This window comes from Oryctolagus cuniculus, chromosome 1 (assembly GCF_964237555.1).
Source record: "Oryctolagus cuniculus chromosome 1, mOryCun1.1, whole genome shotgun sequence".
NCBI classification, from domain to species: Eukaryota; Metazoa; Chordata; class Mammalia; order Lagomorpha; family Leporidae; genus Oryctolagus; species Oryctolagus cuniculus.
Genome location: NC_091432.1, coordinates 94161807 through 94187621, shown reverse-complemented (window position 1 = coordinate 94187621; position 25815 = coordinate 94161807). Strand labels below are relative to the sequence as shown.

The 25815-nt window shown below is 44.8% G+C and overlaps 1 long non-coding RNA gene across 1 annotated transcript; it reads right to left on the bottom strand.

The window, feature by feature from the left end:
- Nucleotides 1-10034: 10034 nt before the first annotated feature.
- Nucleotides 10035-19878, bottom strand: LOC138850515 (uncharacterized). The gene is made up of 4 exons (XR_011390338.1): nt 18952-19878; nt 17142-17228; nt 13020-13139; nt 10035-10181 (listed from the first exon to the last, which is right to left on the bottom strand). It is a non-coding gene; the product is annotated as an uncharacterized lncRNA (long non-coding RNA).
- Between the last annotated feature and the right edge of the window lie 5937 nt (nt 19879-25815).

The window sequence follows — 25815 nt, the reverse complement described above, 5'->3', positions numbered from 1 at the left end:
GACAGATTTGTTTGCATGTTTATCACGGCCAGTCTTATATGAGCTTGGCCAACACACATGAGACTACACAGGGCCTAGTGTCTATGAAATCAAGATATGACCCCAGGTTAGTGTCATCCTGGAAGGCTAAGAACTGACTTTATCATGCTCCCCAAACATTGAGCAAAGAGCAAGGAACTATAGGACTGTGTCTTGGGACTCAGTGCAAGCTTGGAAAACCTAACATTGGACCAGTAGAAATAGCCCTCATTCCCAGGCCAGTGCCTACACACAAAGCCTCCAGACCTGCTCCGCTGCCAAATTGAGTCCCAGGGCCCCAGTTGATCAGACTTCCATCCCAGATTGGCTAGTTGCAGTGGGCTTCAGCAGTAAGTCCTTCTCAGCAGCTGATAGCCTAAAACAGTGCAGGCTTTGGTCCTATCCATCTGCTGTGTTGGATATGGCAGGTTGTAGGCCACTTGTGTGAGCTAGCATTATAGCATTTATGGCTACAGACTTAGATCTGTGTGCCTACCCAAGCTCCAGAAAGAGGCTTGCAAGAATGGGTTACCCCTTTTTAGATACTCTCACAATTCATATTGAACAACTTACCAACTATAGAATTGGAACAAATCTGAACTTGGTGCATCTTTTAGTGGTATAACAGCAATGACGCACCAACAGTAGGCTTGTAGCAAATCTTCGTAGGGTGCTATAAGTACTTGGGCCCCTGCATCTGTGCGGGAGATCCAGAAGAAGCTCCTGGCTCCTGTCTTTGGATCAGTCCAGCTCCAGCTATTGCGGCCATTTGGGGAGAGAACCAGTGGATGGAAGACCTCTCTCTCTGTCTCTCCCTCTCTGATTATAACTTTGCCTCTCAAATAAATAAAATGAAACTTAAAAAAAAAAAAAACAGAAGAAAGACAAATGTGATGATAAATGGAGTACAAGTACAGAGTTCTTTATTTGCATTTCTTATCATTTTTTGTTTCCATATATTTTTACTAAACTGTCAAATTGCTATCATTTCAAAGCAACTTGTTATGAGCAAAAGAAGTTTTTTTGAATACATCATTGTAACCACAAAGCAAAAATCTTGGTAAACTTACCAAAAATCATAAACAAGGAATCAAAACACACTTGAAGGAAAATCACTTAACCACAAAAAAAGGAACTACAGTGAAACTAGAAACCAAGTATCAAAATGGTAGTAGTAATGACTTACCTATCAGTAATTAACTTTGATGTAAATAGATTAAATTCTTCAATTAAAAGACACAGAGTAACTGAATGGAGGAAAAAGCAAGACCAAACTATACACCACTTACATGAAACTCACTTCAGTTCCAAGACTGGCCATAGACTAAAACTGAAAGGATGGAATAAAATATTCTATGCAAATGGAGCCCCAAAGAAATCAGGAGTAGCCACATCTATATCAGAGAAAATAGATTTTAAGCCAAAAGTGGTAAAAGAAAAGAGATAAGGAAGGTCATTATATTACGATAAGAGTTCAATCCAGCAAGTAGAATAACAATTGATATATGCACCCAATATCAGAGCATACAAATATTTAAAACAAAGATTAATAGACCAAAGTGAAGAGAGAGAGAGAATCTAGAATGGTAATAGTAGGGGCTTTTAACAACCCACTTTAGGAAATGATATATCATCCAGACATTAAATAAAAACAAAAGCAGCAAGTTAAGTTAAACCATGAAACTACTAGAAGAAAATGCAGAAGAAATACTTTTGGACATTGGAATGGGCAAGACTTTTTTGGATCAGACCTCAGAAGTGGAGGAGACAAAAGTGGATATAGACCCATGTGATTTAATCAAACAAAAACCATCAACAGAGTGAAGAAACAACATACAGAATGGGAGAAAATATTTGTAAGTAAAATATCTGACAAAGGGTTGGTTGCCAAAATCTATTAGGAACTCAACTCAATAGCATGCATGTGTGTGCACACGCATGCACACACACACGCACACATTGGCAATAGGTCTAGAGCTTTTATTTAGAGGAATACACACAAAAGGCCAATAATTACATGAAAAGCTCAACATAATTAATCATCAGGGAAATGCAAATCAAAAAAGCCATGAGTTATCAGTAAGCAGTAGTAGTACAGTGACTATAGATGTTGATAACGTACTGTATATTTTCCCTTTAGAAAAGGAAAGAAAAAGCTAGAAAAAATGAATGTTGAATGGTTTTGATATGGGGCTAGGCCAGGAGTCAGTCAGGAAATAACAAGCTGGAAGATTTGCCACAGTTTCTGTCTCTAGCCCTGCACCTTAAATCCACCCCCTTGCATGCCAGTCCAGCACACTCTTTCCTAAGTCTTCTCCAGCACCACGAAGAAGCCAGGATGAACATGCGTGAGCTAAGCTCCACATGGAGACATCATGGAACCTTCCCAGAGGACTTCACTCACACTGAGTGTGAATATACTAACAGGTGATATATTCAGTTGGGGCACCACTCCCTATCACACTCAGGGTTTCACCAGACTGCTGGAGGGCTGGCTCTCCTCGGAGGCACAGAACATACTCCTTGTGTGGTTGCCCACACTAAATCTGAATGTGTATTCACTCTCTTTTTACTTCTGTCCTTGCTTTGAATTCTTGTTTTACGTGGAGAAAAGAACCTGGAGTAAAAAGCTGAGGAACATATTCCCACATGCATTCAGACATTAAAACATCACATAAATATACATAATTTTTAAATGTCAGTTCAAAAATTTAAAAATTATTAAAAAACAATAAAAGAAAAAAGATAAGTTTATCTTGGTATAAAATAATTTTGAAAGTCATTCATAGCTTTTTTCATAATATGCATTTTCCATAAACTTTTTGAAAGGCTCTTCTTTATCATGAACATACTTATATGTGTGTGTTTGTAGATATATCAACTACTATCTAGAGAACTAGAAAAGAAGGCAGACTTCCTAGTTAATGCTTTAGAAGGCAGCATAACAGAACAAACTGGATCCATAAATCATTTGAAAAAGTACACTTGCTTTAGTAAATTTTACTACAGAAATGCAGTACCAGGTATTCATGATTGTTCTTCAGGCAACAATTATCATGTACAGCAATACCCCTTCCCCTACATCCACAGTTGTCCTCTGTGATTTCAGTTAGTTGTAGTCAACTAGAGCACAAAAATATTACATGGAAAATTCCAGAACTAAGCAGTTCATAACTTTGAAACTGTATGCTAATCTGAGTAGTGTAATGACATCTCACACCACCCTGCTTCTCCCCCAACCCGGGGTACGAATCTCCCCATTGTCCAGCATCACACTAGCCACTTAGTAGCCTTCTCAGTTATCACATGGACTGTCATGGTATGTCATTCATGTTCAGATAGCCCTTATTATATTTAATAATGGCCTCAGGGGTGGGTGCTTGGCACAGCAGTTAAAGATGCCACTCCCATATAGGAGTCCCTGAGGTCAAGTCCTAACTCTGCTCCTAATTCCAGCTTCCTGCTGAGGCACATGGGAGGCAACAGATAGCTCAAGTACTAGAGTCCTTGTTACCCATGTGGGAGACCTAGATGGATTTCTGGGCTCTTGGCTTCAGCCTGACCTAGCCCTAGCTATTGTAGGCACGTGGGAAATGAGCCAGCAGATGTAGATATTTCTATGTCTGTCTCTGTCATTCTCTTTCAAATAAAAATGAAAATAAATAGTAATTTTTAAAAAGTTAAATGGCCGCAGCCGGCGCCGGCGCCGTGGCTCACTTGGTTGATCCTCTGCCTTGCGGCGCCGGCATCCCATATGGGTGCCGGGTTCTAGTCCCAGTTGCTCCTCTTCCAGTCCAGCTCTCTGCTGTGGCCCGGGAAGGCAGTGGAGGATGGCCCAAGTGTTTGGACCCTGCACCCGCATGGGAGTCCTCCCTCCGCTGGTTCACTCCCCAGTTGGCCACAATAGGCAGAGCTGAGCCGATCCGAAGCCAGGAGCCAGGAGCTTCCTCCAGGTCTCCTACACGGGTGCAGGGTCCCAAGGACTGGAGCCATCGTCTACTGCTTTTCCAGGCCACACCAGAGAGCTGGATTGGAAGTGGAGCAGCTGGGTCTCGAACTGGCACCCATATGGGATGTTGGCATTTCAGACAGTGGTTTTACCTGCCACACCACAGCTCTGGCCCCTACAATAAGATTTTAAAAGACTACATTCACATACCTTCATTATAGCTCATTGTTGTAGTTGTTCAGTTTTATTGTAATAATCTCTTATTGTCCCTAATTTATAAATTATACCTTATCACAACCAAGTATGTATAGGAAAAATTGCAGTAAACTTAGAGTTTAGCATATCTGAAATTTCAGACATCTAAGGAGGTTCTTAGAGTGTATTCTCTGTAAAAAAAAGAGACCATTTTACTGTTTTGGCACCATTCATGATCCGTTCAGTGGCCACGTTGTGCTACTTCCTCTTCTTTTGATAACAGGCTCTGTCACCCTTGGCTTCCAGAGTGGGTTAGTGACACAGGGAAGGCCAGAGTGCCTCACCGCTCTGGCCTCAGTGGAAGATGCGCAGGTGTGTTAATGACCCATGTAGCGCTTTCCCAGGATTGTTCCAGCTGCAGATAGCAGAGTGTTCCTTCCTTGTTGCTGAGTCATTAGGACATGGTTAAAGTTGCCAGTAACTGAATTCACCTAATATATGGAGAAATTCTAGACAATATAGGAAAAAAATCCGTCTAAAATGCAGAGAAATGTCAAGATGGAAGGGACAAAATGAGAGCAGGTGTGCACCTGAGCCTGTGGGGCTCACTCAGGCCAGGTCGTCCTTGAAGGCAGCAACTACTCTTCCCCTGGCTGGGCTGAGTTTCATAAACCAGTGAAATTCTTTTTTAGTTTAAGCTAATTTGAGTTCCTTTCCCGCCACTTAAAACCCAAAGGCCTTCATTGATACAAATCTTACATAAGTCATCTGGAGTGGTACAAAGAGCAAATGCTAAAGGTTGAGACAAAAATCATCATTTCCACCTAGTAATTACGTGATCATCAGTTTCTCAGCCTCTCTGGAACTCCTTTACCATGTTAAAGTAGGCATTAAAGCATTCTCTTCTAAAGTTAGACCATATGTAAGCTTTGGGAAGGCAGGAAATATGTCTTTCTCTTTATGTCCCCAACACCTAACCAATTGTCACAAATAAGGCCCTTAATAAATATTTACTGAATAAAATGATATAGGAATCTACAAATTCGGATATTCAAATAAAGCCACTCTAAATTTCCTAGTACAACAGATAGCTCATGCTGAGTGCTCAGAATTGTGTTGGTTTCTTTTCTCTCTCTTCCATGGGAAGAGGGAGAGGAATTAACCAACTCTATTCAGGGTTTGTTTGTCAGTTGCCACTACTAGAAATTCTGCCTTACCATTTTTTTTCGACTAGCACAGTAACTAGAATACAGATGCTTAATAAATACATGATGAGGGGCCAGCAGTGTGGTATAGTGAATTAAGCCACCATCTGCTATGCTGGCATCCCACATGGGCACTGTTTCAAGTCTCAGGGGCTGCACTTCCAATGCAGGTCCTTGCTACTGCCCCTGGGAAAGCAGTGGAAGACGGCTCAAATACTTGGGCTCCTGCCACATAACGTGGGTTACCTGGACTGGCTTCAGCATGGCCCAACCATGGCTATTGTAGCCCTCTGGGGAGTGAATAAGCAGATGGAAGATCTCTCTCTCTCTCTCTCTCTCTCTCTTTCAAATAAATGAATAAAATATTTTTTAAAAGTTTCATATTTTTAAAATATTTGTTTGAAAGAGTGACAGAAAGAGCAGAGACAGAGAGAGAGAGAGAGGTCTACCATCTGCTGATTCACCTTCCAAATTGCTACAACGTTTGGGTCTGGCCCAGGCCAAAGCCAGGACTCCATCTAAGTCTCCCACATAGGTGGCAGGGGTCGAAGCACCTGGGCCATATTCTGCTGCCTACCCAGGTGCATTAGCAGGAAGCTGTGTTAAAGCAGAGTACCCACCACTCTGATATGGATGTTGGCGTTGCAAGCAGTGGCTTAACCCACTGTGCCAAAAGGCCAGCCTCCAAAAATATTTTAAGGTACTCTTTGATCTATTTTTGTAGAATACTCATTTTTTACCTTTTTAGTCTATTTGACCTTTCTTCTTATATTTCATGAATAACTTTTCAAAGGTTTCCTAGTGTTTATAAAATGGTCAAACCTTTGGTTAAAGTATACAAGTGCTGAGGAACACATGCAATGCTTATCAATAATCAGTAAAGCAGAATAGTTAAGAGCACGTATTTGGGTTCCAACACTGATTGCCACTCACTAGCTATGTACTCTATGCCTTGGCTTCCTCATCTGTGAAGTGGAGTCAGAATACTAGTGTCATCTTTGTGAATTAATAAATATATGTAATGCTCTCATAGCATGGTCTGCCACATAGGAAGTACTAGACAGCATCCATATTGCTAAATTTATTAAATTATTAAAATCGTTATCACTACCTGTCAATGACAACATTTGTAAGTTAACAGCTTTTCTTCATATGGTCCCTGTTGCTTGTACTTCAGGGGACACAGAGACCAGGTGAAAATGTGCCCATAGAAACCTGAGGGAAACTTGACCCAAGGGTTTTACTTAAAGAAAGAGTTCAGGGTGGGCATTGTGGTGCAACAGATTAAGTGGCTGCTCGGGACAACCGCATCCTATAATGAGTGCAGGTTCGAGTCTCCAGAACTTCTGCTTTCGATCCAGCTTCCTGCTGATGCATCATGGGAAGCAGCAGGTGTGCTTGGGCCCCTTCACTCACATGGGGCACTAGATGGAGTTCTGGGCTTCGACTTTGGCCTGGACCAGCCCTGGCTATTGTGGGCACTTGGGGAGTAACCTCGTGGATGGAAGATTCTGTGTGTGTGTGTGCGTGTGCGTGTGTGTGTGTGTGTGTTTGTCTTCACCTTTCTAATAGATGAAAATAAATAAGCTTTTTTAAGAAGTAAAGAAAAAAGTCACATTTACTGTGTACTCACTAGGCTGGACACAGCAGACGTGATTTTCTATTAATTATCTCATTTCTTCTTTCTAACATCCCTGTGATGCAGGTGCTGTTCTGATCCTCCTATTATAGTTACAGAAGCCGAGGGAATTGCTTGGGTTTGTAAATGGGCGAAGGGACAGATCCAGAAAATCAGGCTGTCAGGTGGCACAGTGATAGGAAGATGCGCAGCGGTGCATCTCTGGGGTCAGTGCACACGTGTGTCCCTTGAATTCTCAGGTTTGGTGCTGGTGTTGCTGTTGTTCCGGGAAGCTGAATGAGACATTCAAGACTCCCCTGTCAAGTGAAGCCTCCCTGTGTTACCTAAGAACGTAGTTAGAGCTCACAAATGTATGGTTTGTGCTTCGTGATTTAAAGCAGCAAGAATGAGGCCAGAGCCTTAGTGGCTAACACTTGTCCAGAGACCACAATGCTCAGCCACTCTTTACAGCTTCTAAAGGCCTGAAGTCAGACTTTTTAAAATTGAGGTTTGATAAACAACACTCTGTGTTGATTGACATGGGAGAAATACGAATTTATATAGAAATGTAGTAAGTTGAAAATTGTTCTCATCTAGGTAAACTTGTATTGTTACTTCTATACTTCCCAGCAAGCAATAAAAGAAGATAATAGAAAACAAAGCATTCTGAACCATATGAACCTGCAAAGAAGTTGCAAGTATTTAACTAAATTAGATTACAATGCCATACCGCCTTTTGAATATGCTAGGACTCATGTGAGCTAACTGGGTCAGCAAGAAGAAATGTTTTATTCTCAGTGAAAATTCCTGTTCCCGCTGAAGCATGCCCCTCTGTGAACAGGCACAAAGCATAATGAGACTTGCCACCTCCGGTCCTCAGCTCCACCACCAGTCCCTGGTGTCTCAGGCACCAGATGGCCAGGCTGTGCAGAAGGACGGTCCCAAGCGATCATGGCTGACTTGGCTGTCTCCCACGGTGTGCTGAGAAGGTGACACCTGAGATGAGGAAGGGGTCGGGGCAACCTGAGCAATGTGGTCCCCCTAGGAAGGATGCTTGGTGATGCTTGAGCTGAGCAGGCCTGGCGGCACCCAGGCTACACAAGCCCAGGCAGAAGGCTCTCCAAGTTCCACAGCTGTTGTGTTAGATGGAGTAGGTGCAGATGAGACACCATCCACTCTGGGCAGCTTTCCTGAGCCTCGAAGGACTGCTTCCCTGTGGATCCTAGGCTTTGGTTTATCCTTGAGGCTTCTCTGTAATAAACCTGCTTGCCTTACATGGTGTGCCTGAGTGGCTGTCTCACCAGGCTCGTAATTGGGAGAGAACCTTTGCAATCCATCCCTCATTAAGATGAGTGAAAAAGCTCTGAAACAGATTCAAATCCAGAGATATAACCTCTAAGACTGGGGCACTAGTGCCTTCCAGTTACCCAAGCATCAAAGTATTTCACAGCCAATGACAAGCTTTGAGTTCCACAAAGAAGGCACTTGATGAGTTTGCTATGGTTTGGATGTTGAATGTTCCTCTAAGGCATACATGATGAAGGCTTGGTCTCCAGGATGGCACTGTTGAGAGTGGGGCCTAGTGGGAGGCCTTTAGGTCACTGGGGAAAAGAGATACATATTTGTCATGCCAACCCTTGGCAGTGCTCTTGTGACCTCCCAAATTCTCACAAGGAAGTTGATGGAAAAGCCTGGGGGTGGGCACTGTGGTGCAGTGGGCGAAGCTTCTGCTTGGAACACCCACATCCCGTATTGAAGTGCCAGTGCAAGGCCTGGCAGCTCTGCTTCCAATCCAGCTTCCTGCTAATACATTCTGGGAGGCAGCAGGAGATGGCTGAAGTGTTTCGGGCCTCATCACCCAAGTGGGAGATCGGATGGAGTTTCAGGTTCCTGGCTTCAGCCTGCCCCAGCTCTGGTTGTTATAGGTGTTTGCAGAACAAACTAGCAGATGGAAGATCTCTGTCTCTCTCTTTATGTCTCTCTGTTTCTCTCTCTAACTTTCAAATAAATTAACTAAAACTGAAGGCTGAGTTTGGGCCCAGCCATGCTCTCTGCTTCCTGATTCAGCCTGTGATCCTCCTTTCCACTTGTGCTCTGCCAGCTGCCCTGAGACCCTGGCCAAAGACCGTATTAAGCCATTTGGACTTTGAACCTCCAAAACTAGATGCAAAGAAAATATTTGCCCTTTATCGAGTTAGTGGCTTCAGGAAAGCTAACTGGGAGTATTCACTCCACTAGTCAAGCATTCCAGATGTTGTCCTCAATCTGCTGGGATTGAGGCTCTGGATCTTTGGCCACATTGTTCTCTTCTACCCAAAAAAGTCCTGTCCATCCCAGTCTTCATTTCTCCATTATCCTTCCTGGAGTTCTCTGGTTTCACAATCCAGTCCCTATACTCCGAACTTGTTTCTATTCTCCCAGAAACCCTGCTACGATATAAACACACTTCACATATTTTTAAAAATGTATTCATTACTTACTTGAAAGGCAGAGTGACAGAAAGAAAGATGGAGAGAACTTCAATCTACCGGCTCACTCCCCAAATGGCCACAATAGCGGTGACTGGGTCAGGCTGAAACTGGGAGTCTGGAACTCTGTCCAGGTCTCCTACATGGGTGGCAGGGGCCCAAGCACTCGGGTCATGTCTGCTGCTCTCCCAGGTGCATTAGCATGAAGCTAGAATGGGAGTGGAACAGCCAGGACTTGAACTGGCACTCTGATATGGGATGTGGGCATTGCAATTGGGGAACGCTGGCCCCAGCACTTAACATCTTAATATTCTACTTATCTATGTACATGTCTTTAGTCATAGCATAATTTAAACTCAAAACCCTTTCAGAGGCAAGTGACTTTTTTTTTTTTTTGCTATATCTGCTAGAGGACAGAAAGTGACCTCTGCATTTTGTTTTCAATTACATACTATCTAGCTAGTTGTTCTGGCCAAGGAACAAATATTGCTGGTCTGGCGGCTGAATTGGTATCTAAAAGCCACGAAAAGAGGAAGCCGACACACTCGGACGCAACAAGAGTTTACACACCAGCACTGAGGTTTTATTTTGTTTTGTTTCTTTAAGAGTTATTTATTTATTTGAAAGTCAATGTTGGAGAGAGAGGGAGAGACAGAGATCTTCCGTTCACTTGTTCACTCCCCAAGTGGCAGCTGAGCCCGCTGCAGCGTTGAAGATTTGCAACATCCCTGAGTGTATAGAGAAACAGACTATTTTCATGTCCACATCTCAATAGGAGTTAAGCAACATGGGCTATTAACAGTTCACTCCTGGAGCCAGCATTTGGGCACATCAAGGTAAGCCACAGCTTATGCTGCAGGCCATCCTGAACACGAGTTCCAGACCTGGCTGCTCCACTTCCAATCCAGCTCCCTGCTAATGCTCCTGGAAAGCAGCCAAAGATGGCACTAGTGCTTGGACTCCTGCACCCTCATGGGAGATTCAGATGAGTTTCAGGCTTCTGGCTTCTGACCGGGGAGTGAGCCAGCAGAGAGAAGATGCTCGTGCTTGCTCTCGCTTGCTCGCTCGCTCTCTAATTCAAATAAATAAATAAATATTTTTTTAAAGATTATTTTGATTTATTTGAAAATTAGAGTTACAGAGAGAGAGAGAGAGAGAGAGATCTTCCACTTGCTGGTTTACTCCCAAATGGCCACAACGGCTAGAGCTGTGCTGATCCAAAGCCAGCAGCCAGGAGCCAGGAGCTTCTTCCGGGTCTCCCACACGGGTGCAGGGGCCCAAGGACTTGGGCCATCATCCACTGCTTTCCCAGGCCACAGCAGAGAGCTGGATCGGAAGTGGAGCATCTGGGACTCGAACCGGTGCCCATATGGGATGCCGGTACTGTAAGCGGCAGCTTTACTCACTACGCCACAGCTCTGGCCCCATAAATAAATCTTAAAAAAGATAATTCCCGGAAGAGGAATTATGGATGGCTAATAAAGGCAAGCAAAGTTGTGCCATCTCAGTTAGCAAGAAAGGAAATGCAAATTAAACAAAGTGAGACACCATCATTTGTCTACCACACTGACAAAAACCACAGAGACATTATTAAGTCCAGTGTTGGCAAGAGTAGGCATGTAAATTTTAAAGAGCACTTTCTAATACTGAGCAATTTTTTAAAACATGTATTCTTTGACTAAATAATCCCATGTCTAAGAACCTGCTCCTCAGAACTTTTTTCTACATTGTCAAGATAATGGCTTGAGACTGTCCATAGTGCCATTAATTTTAAATTAGTAGAAACCAGAGATAACCCAAATATCTGTCAAAAAGGAGGCATTTAAACAAACTACACCCACACCTTGAATGCTACATGGCCATTGCAATGAAGTGTATCTATTTGTACACATACACAGAAAGAATGATTATGATACACTGTCAGAAACAATAAGTTGCAAAGCAGTAACTGTGTAATTAATAATTCTTTTTTGGGGGTGAAACGACATGTTCTACGTTTCTACATTTATATAAGCACGTATTCAAATTTCTATATAACTGTATGTATAAAAACTAAAACAAACACACAAACAAAAACAAAGGGCTGGAAAAAATAAAACATCTAACTGCTGACTGTGCTCACCCCTAAGGAAGTGAAACAGGAAGGCCCTTCTCCTTTTACTTTGTATACTTCTGGGTATTGTTTAAATGTGATTCAACACTAATATAATATTTTTACTTTTTTGAAATGAATGAAACCAACAATATTAAGAGTCTTAAAACTTATTATCAAATGTTCAGATATTCTAAGAAATAGTGATACAGCTGTAGGAACCACAATCACAAATAAACTCCAAGTATTCCTTTGAATTCTATGCACCCAAAATTATTGACACATATTTGTGTTAGTTACAGAAATCTTAAACACTATGTGGTAACAGAACAGTCATTTCCATATTGTAGATGAGGTCAGAAAAGATCAAAGAGAAAGAGAAATGTCTTTGGCCCTTAAACAAATTGACAGGAGTAGGCTTTGGCTTTGTGGTTAAGATTCCGGTTGGGATACTGTCATCCAGTATCAGAGTGCCTAGGTTTGAGTCCCTGCTCTGCCCTTAATTTCAGTTTCCTGTTGATGTGCTCCCTGGCAGGCAGCAGGTGGTGGCTCAGGGGGTTGGGTCCCGAACCAGCACCCATATACGATGCTAACGTCTTAGGCGGTGGCTTAACCCTCTGCACCATAGTGTCGGTCCCCAGAACTTCGTTTTTTTTTTTTTTGGGGGGGGTGGAATAATATTCTATTGTATATGAATACCATGCTCTATTTACCCATTCATCTGTTGATGGAATCTTGAGTTTTCTCTACTATTTGGATATTGTGGATAATGCTGTGAATGTTAGCATACAAGTGTTGGTTTGAATCCTCTGTTTTTTATTCTTTTGCATATAAATATATTAGCAACAGAATTGCTGGGTAATATGAAAATTCTATATTTTACTTCCTGAGGAATTACCAAAGTTTTTGGAAGTGGCTGCACCATTTTATATTCCCATGAATGTTAATTCCTCATTTTTAAGATGAAGAAACCAGGGCAGATGTTGGGCTCACATATAAGATGTATTAAGGATGTTCGCATCCCATATCAGAGTACAGCTGTGGCTCCTGACTCCAGATTCTGGCCAGTGCAGACTCTGGGAGACAACAGTGATGCTTCAAGTAAGTGGATTCCCATCACCCTGTGGGAGACATGGCTTGAGCTTCATGTTCCCACTGCCAGTGTGGGCCCACCCCACCAGGCTGTTGTGGACATTTCAAGAGTGAACTCAGAGGGTGAGTGTGCATGAGCTCTCTCTCAACACAAACCCTCTCTCCCCCTCTCTCTCTAAGATAAGTAAATGAATAAAAAAGTTTTAGTGGTGGACATTTGGCACAGAAGTTAAGATGCCACCTGAGATGCCCACAACTAATATCAGAGTACCTGGCCATCTAGGTTCAAGTTCTAGCTTCAGTTCCATGTCCTGCTTCCTGCTAATGTACACCCAAGAAGGCAGCGGATGATGGCTCGAGCAGTTGTGTCTCTGCTACTCACCTGGGTGACTTAGACTGAGCTCCTGGATCTCAGCTTTGGCCTGGTCCAGCCCAGGCTATTGTCAGCATTTGGTGAATGAACCAGCAGATGGAAGAACTCGCTCTCTCTTTCTCTCTCTGCCTTTAAAATAAATAAAAATAAATAAATGAGAAACTGTTTTTGTTAATTTTAAGATGAAGAAATCAAGGATAGAACCAGTTGGAAAGTCAGCAGCAGAACTGACATTAGAAACCAGGAACCCTGGCTGCACTAAGATTTGATTCAGATGATCATGCAAGTGATAGTCTTGTCTAGACAAAGAAATACTACACTAGAAACAGATCCCTTGGTGCACTGAGTATTTGAATAAATTTTGTGCTCCATCATGAAGAAATTCTTTTCATTTTAAAGGTTTATTTATTTATTTGAAAGGCGGAGTTACAGAGAGGCAGAGGCAGAGAGAGAGAGAGAGAGACATCTTCCATCCACTGATTAACTCCCCAATTGGCCGCAAAGGCCAGAGCTGTGCAGATCTGAAGCCAGGGGCCAGGAGGTCCTTTTGGGTCTTCCCACGTGGGTGCAGGGGCCCAAGGATTTGGGCCACCTTCTACTGCTTTCCCAGGCCATAGAGAGCTGGATCGGAAATGGAGCAGCTGGTCTCGAACCTGCGCCCATATGGGATGCCATCATGACAGACGGCAGCTTTACCCGCAGTGCCACAGCACCAGCACCAGCCCCGAAAATTTTCTTTTGTTTTTTCTCCCTCAAGCCTAAGCTCTAAGAGAAAATTAAATCATACATGTCTTTTACTTACTATCTAATTGTAGGATACTCATGGGAACATTTTTTTAAATCTTTATTAGATGTACAATTCTAAATAAAACCTTTTGGGGCCAGTGCTGTGGTGCAGTGGGTTAAAGCCCTGGTCTGCAGCACCGGCATCCCATATGGGCACTGGTTTGAGATCCAGCTGCTCCACTTCCAATCCAGCTCTCTGATATGGCTGGGGAAAGCAGAAGATGGCCTGAGTGCTAGGGCTCCTGCACTAAGTGAAAGACTCAGAACAAGCTCCTGGCTCCTAGCTTCTGGCTTCAGATTGGCACAGCTCCTGCCGTTGTGGCCATCTTGGGAGTAAAGCAGCAGATGGAAGACCTTTCTCTCTCTCTCTGCCTCTGCCTCTCTGTAACTCTGCCTTTCAAATAAATAAATACATCTTTAATTAATTAATTAAGACATTTTTAAAAATCCTTGAAATATAATAATACTCATTTTATAAAATTTGCAAATTCAAAAAAGTAGAAAGAAAAAAATCCAGAGAACAGTTAACTAGAAAAATATTAACCTTTTTAAAAAAAGAGATTTATTCATGATTACTGATGATTGATTTGAAAGGCCAAGTGACAGAGAAGGAAAGACAGAAACGGAGACAGAGAGAGCATCTATCCACTGTTTCACTCCCCAAATGCCTGCAATAGTCAAGGCTGGGACAGGCTGAAGTCAGGAGCCAAGAAGTCCATCTGGGTCTCTCACATGGATAAAAGGTGAGATGGGTAGTTGAGCTATCATCTGCTGCTTCCCAGGCACATTAGCAGGGTGCTGGATCGGAAGTGGAGAAGTTGGTTCTCAAACCAGGCACTTCCATATAAGATACCGGTGTCCCAAGAGCAGCTTAACTCATTGTCGAAACACCTGCTCCTGATTGTTTACCTTTGAGTACCATTTTATGCAATCTTTTAAAAATATTTTCAAGGAGCAGTGATTTTATTTAATATATACAGTTGTAATTCTAGAATTATAAAGCTTAAGAAGATTACTACAATTTGGGGAGTAAGTTTAAGCATGGAATAAGGAAAAAGAGATATGAATACTGTATTCTAGGAAAGCACCCAAATACACTTATTAGTATTTCTTGTTACCAACCTTCAGCCTCATGTTTGACATCCCTTTTGATGGTTTGTTTCCTGTCCTGGTGGACATCTATCAGGTGTCCAAATAAAAGCACTTCAAGGGCATGGCCACGCCTTACACTGTTTTGTCTCTTCTCCTATGCCCATATGAAATGATACCATCACAGTAGGTATTCAGTAAACAGCTTCTGGATGACTTTTCTTGATTTCCTATCATCCTCAAGGTTAACACCCCCAAGTCTCTATAAGAGGTAGTCCAGCCTAGGCCTCACAGGGCCCAGTCTTGGCAGAGTTTCCCCTTCTAAAAGCTTGGTCCAGCAATCAAAGGTAATTTATAAAGTTATTTGAATCTTGATTTCCATTAGCTGAAAGAGTATTAAAGGGGATCAGCTTGTAACCCTTAACAGTGATTCTTAAAGCCTCCTCATTCCTATTTCCTGTTTCTTTCCTTTTTTTCTTCTTCCCCACTTCTCTTGCTTCAGTGTGTCCATGGCTGACTTACAGCACCAATCACAAAATCTCCACCTAAAACTCTCTCTAAACGTGATCCCTCATGGTTTTGCTTTCCTTCAACTGTATTTCTCCTTTCCTTCTGTCAGCCAATCACGTCCCTTTACATCATCTTGGCATTGATTCAAGTTTCTTCAGCTCAGCTCTTCTCTCCAGAGTCCCTGAATTCTGCATTGGAAACACCCAGGAGTGGAGTGAACACCCTGTGCTTCTCTCCAAGGAGGCAGACAGGGTGCTCAGGGTGGAAGGTCCTTTTATTTTCATGACACGATGGAATTCTCACATGATAGTTATTTAGGGTGGGCTCCAAGAAGTCTTCAAAACAAGTATGTGGCACTTGGAAAGTCAAATGATGCAATCTTTAGGGAGGGAGACCACTGCTTTCTCACCCTCGCCCCTTTAGGTTGTCACCTTGAGGACCAGTAGTCCCACATCATAGTCCATTTTCTGATGGTATTACCAGTAATGGATAAAGAATGTAGGTTTATGTGGCTCATGGTTCTGGAGGCTGGGAAGTCCAGGGCCATGGCTCTGGCACCTGCTCAGACTCTGGCAAGGGTCTTCTTGGGCAGCACAGGTGAGACAGAGCAGGCCTGTGAGCTTTTGCTTCTTTTAAAGCCACCAATGGTCATGGGGTCTCCACCCTCATGACCTCATTCCATCCTAATTGCCTCTCAAAGGCCCCACCTCCAAATACAATTTAAGTGTGAACTTAGGGACTAAGTTTTCAGCACACAAACTTTTGTAGTGAACGTTTTAATTGTAGCAGCCTGATAAAAATGGTCAGACCTTTAGATTTCTCAATGCTGGACCGCAGGCTCGCTGACCTTTGAAATTATAAACTAGAATCTGCTCAGAGGTCTTTCATAGGGATAATGAGATGATCATAAGGTGCACCCTCTCGTCTCTCATAGAGGTGAGAAAAGATATCATTAGTCTCTCTCCTACTTTTCTGTATGATTTTGTGTGGAAATCTCAAATGTATTAGTCACTTTTGTGTTCTCTTCCATGCATGTTCTAACAGTGCTTAGCCCACAATACAAGTATGTTTTTTCTCTTCTATCTTGGTACAGAGGGGCCTGTTGTTGGAAAGACTGTTTGAACAATTATTTAGCTACAGTTCTTATTTTGTCTCTTTCCTCAGTCCAAGTAATGCCCAAAGATTACCACAGGGTGAGGGTAGCCTGAGGGAGCATGTGCAGACCATGGGGCTCCTCCTTGACCCTTTCGTACTAATAGATGATCACTGAGACTTTCTATTCAAACTTGGATATCTCTGTTTACCATATTTTAATTTTTATTTAATAAATATAATTTCCAAATTACAACATTTGGATTTTAGCAGCTTTTTCCCCCCATTGTTTACCATATTTGTAAACATTTTATTTATTTATTTTCATTCTATTTGAAAAGAGAGGGGGAGAGAGAGAGAAAGTAAGTGGAGGGGAGGGACGAAGAGGGGACAGGAGGAGGGGAGAGGAGGGGAAGGGAGAGGAGGGGAAGAGAAGGGAGGGGAGGGGGGAGGGGAGGGGATGGGAGAGGAGGGAAGGATTTACTCCCCACATATAGGCAATAACCAGGGCTGGGCCAGTCCAAGGCCAGGAGCCAGGAACTCAGTCTGAGTCTCCCACATGGATAGCAGGAGCCCAACTACTTGAGCCATCACCTGCTGCCTCTGAGGGTCTGCTTTAGTAGGAAGCTGTATCAGAAACAGAGAAGCACCGACCTGAACCAGGCACTCTGATATGGGACTCGGGCATCCCAAGTAGCAACTGGACTGTTGCCATACTCTCCCCGCTCTGCTTACAGACTGCTGTAAGAGATTCAGAGAGGACAGAATTAAAAAATGTAAGCATTCCAGGATGTGGGGTATGGAGTTACGACTCAACGTAGTTGTTTAATCAGCAAATGTATCAGTCAACCTTAAATTCTCTTTTCCCCCAATCACCATATCCAGCTGACTCTACTCTCAATCCCTATCCCCAATATATTCACTGCTTCCATTTTCTTCTCACTACTTCTTTTTTTTTTAAATTTATTTATTTGACAGGTAGAGTTATAGACAGTGAGTGTGAGAGAGAGAGAGAGAGAGAGAGAGAGAGAGAGAGAGAGAGAGAAAGGCCTTCCTTCCATTGGTTCACTCCCCAAATTGCCACTATGGCTGGCGCTGCACTGATCCGAAGCCAGGAACCAGGTGCTTCCTCCTGGTCTCCCACGCGGGTGCAGGGCCTAAGCACTTGGGCCATCCTCCACTGCCTTCCCGGGCCACAGTAGAGAGCTGGACTGGAAGAGGAGCTACCGAGACTAGAACCTGGCGCCCATATGGGATGCCAGTGCTGCAGGCGGAGGATTAACCAAGTGAGCCATGGCGCCGGCCCCTCTACCTTCTTTTAAGCCACCACACAACAGTCTCTTCAGTGGTCTCCTTGTTTCTTCTCTTGTTCCTCATTTTTAGAAACTGGTATCTTCTTTTCAACATTTTATTTGATATGCAGAGAGTCACAGATCTCCCACTCTCTGGTTCAATTCCCAGTGCCTGCAACAACCAAGGCAGGGCCAGATCCAACCCAGGAGCTAGAACACAACCTGGGTCTCCTACATGGGTGACAGAGTCCCAACTAGTTGAGCCATCACCTGCTGCCTCCCAGGGTGTGCATTATCAAGTAACTGGCATCAGAAACAGGGCTGGGACTCAAATGTTGGTACCTTGTATGGGATTCAGACATCCTAAGCAGTATCCTGTTTGTCAAATGCCCACCTCTGGTGCCATTTTCTTTTTTTAAGATTTATTCATTTATTTGAAAGGCAGAGAGAAAGAGAGAGAGAGAGATATCTTCCATCTTCTAGTTCACTCCCCAAAAGGTCACAATGGCTGGGGTTGGGCCAGACCAGAGCCAGGAGCTTCTTCTACACATGGGTGTAGGGGCCCAAGCACCTGGACCATCCTCCACTGCTTTCCCAGGCCACCAACAGGAAGCTGGATCAGAAGTGGAGCAGCCAGGACTCAAACCCACACCCAAATGGGATGCCGGCACCACAGGCAGAGACTTAACCTTCCACGCCACAGTGCCAGCCCCTATCTTTTCAAAATATGTAAATCATATGTCACTTGGCAACTTGTCTTTTAAAGATTTATATGTTTGAAAAGAGAGCGAGAAGCCGCTGCTGCAGCTCACTAGGCTAATCCTCTGCCTGTGGTGCCAATACCCCGGGGTTCTAGTTCCAGATGCCAGATTCTGTCCCGGTTGCTCCTCTTCCAGTCCAGCTCTCTGCTGTGGCCCAGGAAGGCAGTGGAGGATGGCCCAGGTTCTTGGGCCCTGCACCAGCGTGGGAGGCCAGGAGGAGGCGCCTGGCTGCTGGCTTCGGATGCGTGCAGCGCACTGGCACTGGCCATAGTGGCCATTTGGGGGGGTGAACCAATGGAAGGAAGACCTTTCTCTGTCTTTCTGTCTAACTCTGCCTGTCAAAAAAGAGCAAGCAAGCAAGAGAGAACGAACAGAGAAAGAATGAGAGAGAATGAGAGACTGTCTACTCACTGGTTCACTCCCCCAAATGTCCAGGTCTGGGTCAGGCTGCAGCCAGGAACTCCATCCTGGTCTTACACACGAGTGACAGGACTCAAGTACTTGACCCATCATATGCTGCTCTCCCAGAGCATTAGCAGGAAGCTGGATTAGAAGTGGGGTAGCTGGGACTCGAACTGGTACTCCAATATGGGATGGCTCCATCGGAAATGGTGGCTTAACCCGCTGCACCACATCAGCCCCAACCTGCCAACTCTTGAATTGCTTTCCATCTATATGTAAAATAAAATCTAAACTTTTAACCTGAAAAGCCCCAGACCTCATTTTCCACACTTCTGCCCTTACTTACCAAACCTTAGCCACACTGACTTTATTTCTGTTCCTCTAATTTCAGCTTGGCTGAGCTGTACTTTCCCCTGGTTTTCACGTGGCTCCTTTGAAGGACTGTTTAACTGTTATCTACCCTAGAGGACCACCTAACATCTTATTCTAAAGTAGCCACCCAGTCATTCTCCAACACATCGCTAGTGCTCTCAGCACAACCCAGGCTTCTAGTTGTTTTTCTGCACATATGTGTGTGTTTTCAACTATTCAAAACATTTCTTCCAGTGAATGGATGGTAAACCCGACTCTTCCATTTCCTGGATGAAAGCTAGGAAATACTGAGCAGGGTTTAAGACTGTTACACCTTTGTTTCATTTTTTTTAAACTTCCCCACCATAACTCTTTTATTAATGTCTCTGTCCGGAGTAGCAATGAAACCCTTGCTATGGAAAATGTTTACGCTCCGCTCCTGGCAGTGAGAAGGAAGAATCTGGGGATTTTATAACAAACTCCAAATACCATGTGCTTAAAGAAATACAAACATCACAGGGTGGGGGAAGTGGCACTGCCTTTGAACGGGAAAGAAAAACAGGCAAAATTCCTGCAGCCAGCCTCCTAGAGGGAAGAAACAAAGAGACAAATTAGGAACTGGTAAATCACCTGGGACTTAACAAAGGAAAGGCCCCTGGGGCTTGCCCCAGCCCACTCCCAGAAGCTCCGAACTCTTCTTTCTGCTGTCCCAAATAGCACAACACAACCTGCCTAGAACTCATCCGGAAAACACCAGCGCCAGCCCTCGCCCAGCCAGATCCTTTTTGAGAAAGTCTTTCAAAGCTTCTGTCTATCCAGAGCTCTTTCTTCTCTAGCCTCCTTGTTCCAAAAGCAAAACCGGGTTGCATGGACTTCTTTGATCTCTGCTTATTTTTTGTATATCTTTAATGTGTGTGTGTTTTTTTTTTTTTTTTTTTGCCTGTTTTGTTTTTACCTTTGCTCGTCTTAATCTAGAATTCTACACAGAGTTGAACACAAAACAGATTTCCAATAGGATCTTTTGGATTAATAAAGTAGATTTCCACTCTGTCTGCAGCTTGTACTCAGAAGGAAGCAGCAAGAAGGAAAAACTGAAAGGAGAGGGAAGAAGAGGGTACCAGAAAAACAGGGGCTCAGCTGCCATGGGCGGGAGTGGGGGAGGAACCTCACAAATCAGCTTTCATTGTGGAGTCCTCATCACATTTTATAACGTTTTGTCAGCCGGCTGAAATGGAAGTTGACAGGAAATTGGCACAAACAGGGAAATGGACACAGGCCAATTGACAGTCTTTTGTTAAGTCTTTCCACTGCCTTGCCTCCCCAGTATTTGCATCTACTTCAGTCTCAAAGCCAGGCGGATTCTGATTCTTTGCTCATGCAAATACTGATTTGTCAATGGTCACATAGCTAGAAGGCAATTATCTGTTGGCATCAAACCAGATGGACCTTCCTCCTTTATCCCTAGATTCTTTTTATATTTTAAATATTTATTTTTTTCTATTTTAAAGACGGAGGGAGATCTTCGACCCATGGGTTCAATCCCCAAAGGCCACCAACAGCTGAGACTGGGCCACGTCTGAGCCTGGGTCTGTAACTCCATCCAGGTCTCCCTTGTGAGTGGCAGGGCTCCAAGAACTTGAGCCATCACCTGCTGCCTACCAGAGTGCACATTAGCAGGCAGTTGGATTGGAAGCAGAGTAGCCAAAACTTAAGCCAGGCACTCCAATATGGGATTTGAGCATCCCAAGTGGCAGCTTGACCCGGCGCACCACAGTGCCACCACTGTCCCCTACCTAGGTGCATGACGCTCTTTCCAGTTCTGTGTTTTCTTGAGGCAGGTAGATCTATACTATTCATTGTCATTTTCCAGCACTTAACTTATTGTGTGCTTCCTGCCATGTGTTCAAGGAACTTAAAATACGTTAACTGATTGAGTAAATGAGTGCTGATTCTAACCTCTGGTCCATCCTAAGGGAAAGATACAAACATACAGGAAATACAGGATGGATGAAAACAGAGCATTACTGAGGGAAAAGGCTATCAGTTTTGCTGCTCTGTTTGTCTACCCAAAATTCATTCCACAATGTAAATTGAATGCCTTCTATATGATGGAAAATATGTTAGACACTTAGGTTCCAAGATGAAGACACAGACCTTGCCTCCCATTTTTTTAAGACTTTTTAAAGACTTACTTATTTGAAAGAGCTACAGAGAGAGAGAGAGTGCAAGAGCACTCTTCAATGTGCTGGTTCGCTTCCCAATGGTTGCAATGGCTGGGGCTGTGACAGGCTAAAGCCAGGAGCCAGGAGCTTCTTCTTGGTCTCCAAGTGGGTACAGGGACCCAAGCACTTGGGCCATCCACTGCTGCTTTCCTAGGTACATTAGCAGGCAGCTGGACCAGAAGCGGAGCAGCCAGGGCTTGAACTTGTGTTTGACGGGATGCTGGCACTGCTGATGGTGCCACAGTGCCAGCCCCCTTGCCTCCCATTTTCACATGATAGTATTTATCATACTCTATTATCATTGCTTATGTGCTTACCACCAGACCCTGAGCTCTGTGAGAACCCTGCAAGTAAGCACTCAGAAAACACTTGGTTAATCTTCTAATGGAGATTGGAGTCTACTGGAGAAAGACAATCATATATAGCCAGGATCTTTCGCTGTGATAAAGCAAAGCTGCTGACTTCTGCTGATGTAGCAGAAAACAAGTACATTATTGAAGATATTGGGTAACTCTGAGGAGTGTTGAAAGATATTCGGGACTGAGGCCAAGCCTCCAGGAATGTTAAAGAAAACCAGCACAGAACTAGCCCAATCAGGAGACTGTCTCCAACGCAGCTGTGCAGAAACACCACTTCTCATCAGAAATTCAATTCTGCAACCACTGAGAAGCTGCTTTTGCTGCCAGTCTGCCAACAAAGGCAGCCACCTTTGCTGTGTGTTCCAGCAAAACGGGAAGCCCCACACAGAACCTGTTTCCTCTGGTTGCTCAGACCTGTGTTCAAGTTTCTTAGAGCCTGAGTCACATTCCTGAGCCCAACTGCAAAGGAAGTTGGGACTCTGAGTTCTAAGTGAAAGAAAGCTATTCCAAACATGATGGGCACCCATAACTATGACAAGTGTCCACTGACCTGCAGCAATGTGACAGGAGCTAGACTGAAAACATGCAGACAGGATTCTGTTCTCATAGAACTCACATCCTCGTAGGAAAGACAAGCAATGAACGTGATGGCTAGTGATGGAAGCACAAAGACAAGTGAGGCTGTGAATGAGGGTCTTTAAGGAAGGTTTTTCTAAGATGAAGACAGACTCAGATGAGGTAAGGGAGCAGCAGGCACAAGGGCTCTGGGATGGATGCTGACTTGGCATTCCTAAAGCCCTGAGAGGAGGTAGAGGATGGGCTGAGGAAGTGAGGCAGTGGGGGGTGGGGGGGATGAGCTGGGAAGGGAAGCCAAGGACCAGGTCGCCCAGGCCATAGCTTTGCTTTGTTAAAGATTTTATTTGAGAGAGAGAGAGAGAGAAAGAGAGAGAGAGATCCTCTCCCCAAATGGCAGCAATGGCTGGGGCTAGGCTAGACCGCAGCCAGGAGCCAGAAGCTTCTTCAGGTCTCCCACGTTGGTGCAGGGGCCCAAGGACTTGGACCACGTTTCACTGCTTTTTCCAGGACATTAGCAGGGAGCTGGATCAGAAGTGGAGCAGCCAGGACTTGAACTGCAGGCCACAGTTTTGAATTCTGTCAGGTGGCAGAGGAATGGTACTACTTGACTTATATTTTAAAGCATTTGGCTGGTGCTGTGGTGCAGTGGGTTAAGCTGCTGTCTGCAGTGCTGGGATCCCATATGGGTGTGTGTCCTGGCTGCTCCACTTCTGATCCAGATCCCTGCTAATGTGCCTGTGAAAGCAACAGAGAATGGCTCAAGTCCTTGGGCCCCTGCATCCATGTGGAACACCAGGGGTGGGGTTCAGGGAGAAGTTCCTGGCTCTAGTCTGGCTCAGCCTCAGTTGTGGATATTTGGGAAGTCAAACAGTGGATGGAAGCACTCACTCTACCACTCTCTCTCTAACTCTGCCTTTCAAATAAAAAAAAAATAAGATTCTTTTAAAAATGGGTGGGGGTTCACGCTGACAATTGTTCAGAGAACGGATAAGGGTAAAAGGGTGTAAGTGGGAAAAGCGAGCTGAGCAAAATAAGGGCGGTGGGATCAGAGTGCTAACTAGACCCAGCTGGTTGGGGAGAAGGCAAGGTATGAAAGGAATCTCGAGAAACAAGTGAAAACTGCCCCAGAGAAAAGATCACAAGGCATCTTAGGCAAAGGCAAGAAAAGGAGGAAAGGGGCTGGCACTGTAGTGCAGGGGGTTAAGCCTCCACCTGCAGTGCTGGCATCCCAACTGGGCGCTGGTTCAAGTTCCAGATCCTCCACTTCTGATCCAGCTCCCTGCTAATGTGCCTGGGAAAAGCAGTGGAAGATGGCCCAAGTGCTTGGGACCCTGCACCCATAAGGGAGACCCAGAAGAAGCTCCTGGCTTTGGCCTGGTCCAGCCTTGGCTGATGTGGCCATTTGGGAAGTAAACCAGCAGATGGAAGATCTCTCTTTTTTAAAAAAGAACACAGGGAAAGCTCTGGAATGTTTGGAGAACTTTTGAGTGATGTTACAGAGAAGATGCAGACACATGGCTGGAAGGGAAAGGAGACCTAGACTGCCAGAGTTGTCTATGCTGTCCACACCCACACTCCAACACATATGTTATTTACTTTCAACATCAAAGCCAGGAGGCTGGGCCAGGGCCAGGTCTCCCACACAGGTGGCAGGGACCTAAGTACATGAGCATCCCCTGCTGTCTCCTAGGGTGCTCATATCAGGAAGGCTTGGAACTGGAAGCAGAGCTGGGAATGGACTCAGGCACTGTCATGGGATGCAGGTGTCCCAAGCAGCACCTTAAGCACTGTGCCAAATGTCTATCCCCTATTCTTTTAGCCTTTGATGTCCTCAAACTAAAATGCTGCTACAGTGATGGGAGCAGAGTGTGAGACAAAACTGGAGCTACATCTTCCCCCAGGGAGTCCAGACCTCCCATGAGAGTTTCTAAGGGGGCAGAACGTTCATAGTTCCTGCATCCTCCCACCCCCAGACTAGACATGAACCACCTAGAGCACTGAGCTGTTACTATCCAGGCAGCGCTGGACATATGCACTCACAGTGTGGTGTGCAATCAGTCTTCAAAGGAGATCTAAGGGCTGGAAAAACTGTCAAGTAGTCATCTGGTCTGTCCTGCGCTAGTCTGTTCCTGCTGCTGTAACATAACACCTTACACTGGTTAACTTATAAACAACAGACATGTATTTGCCACAGTTCTGGAAGCTGCAAAGTCCAAGGTCAAAACACCAACAGGCGCTTGTGCTGCTGTGTAGTAGGTTAAGCTTCCACCTGTGGCACCAGCATCCCATATGGGTTCCCATTTGAGTCCCAACTGCTCCAATTCCGATCCAGCTCCCTGCTAATGTGCCTGGGAGAGCAGTGGAAGATGGCCCAACTGCTTGGGACTCTGTACCTGCGTGGGAGACCCAGAAGCAGCTCCTGGATCCTGGCTTTGGATCGGTCCAGCTCCCTAGCTCTGGCAGTTGCGGCCATTTGGGGAGTGAACCAGCGGATGAAAGACCTCTCTCTCTTCCTCTCAAATACATAACTCTTTTTAAACATAAAAGATACCAACAGATCTGCTTCCCGGAGGGCATCTTCTCGCTGGGTGCTCACCGGGTGTAAGGGGAGAACCAGCCTTCTCAAGCTCCTCCTACTGAGACAGTCCTGGTGACCTAATCAGCTCCCAAGACCCCCACCTTTTAGTACCAGCACCTTGGGGACTAGGTTTCAGCATATGGATTAGGGGAGGGGGGCAAACATTCAGACCACGGCACACGTTCCCATTACACGTCTGGAGGCACCTCTTCCAGCGAGCAGACGCACACGGAGCCTCCAGATTCCTCAATTAAACAGACCGACCAAAGCCTGGACTGCGTGGTGCTTGCTGTTCGTCCACCTTGAACGCGGGGAAGGCGCCGCAGGCTGGCTGGTGGAAGCCACAGATGGTCCTGTCAATTTAGAACAGAGTGCCCTGGTCTAGGACTTCCCAGGTCCGCAGCGACAGATTTGCCAGAGGTCAGAGTGCAATCACTCACAAGAAGGCTTCGTGAACTTAACTGCAATGTGCCCTTTACTGCAATAAAATCTAGGTCAGGTGCCAACGATTTGCAACATTGAGAGCACTGCAGGTGGGGATTCACCTGATTTTAAGCGCCCTGGATCCATCTGCCCTCCACCTCAGCTGCGGGTCGCTCTGCTGCAGCATCAGACACAGCCCACTTCCGAGTTCCCAGCGGGACCCACGGTGCTGACTTACAAGCACTGCACAGCAAGTGAGCAGAGCTGGCTTCCAAGCACTTCAGAGGGATCCGCCAACAACTGTATCAAACAGGCTGTTGCCTCCAACTGGGCCACCTTAGGAGAGAAGGGGTCTGGTTAGACC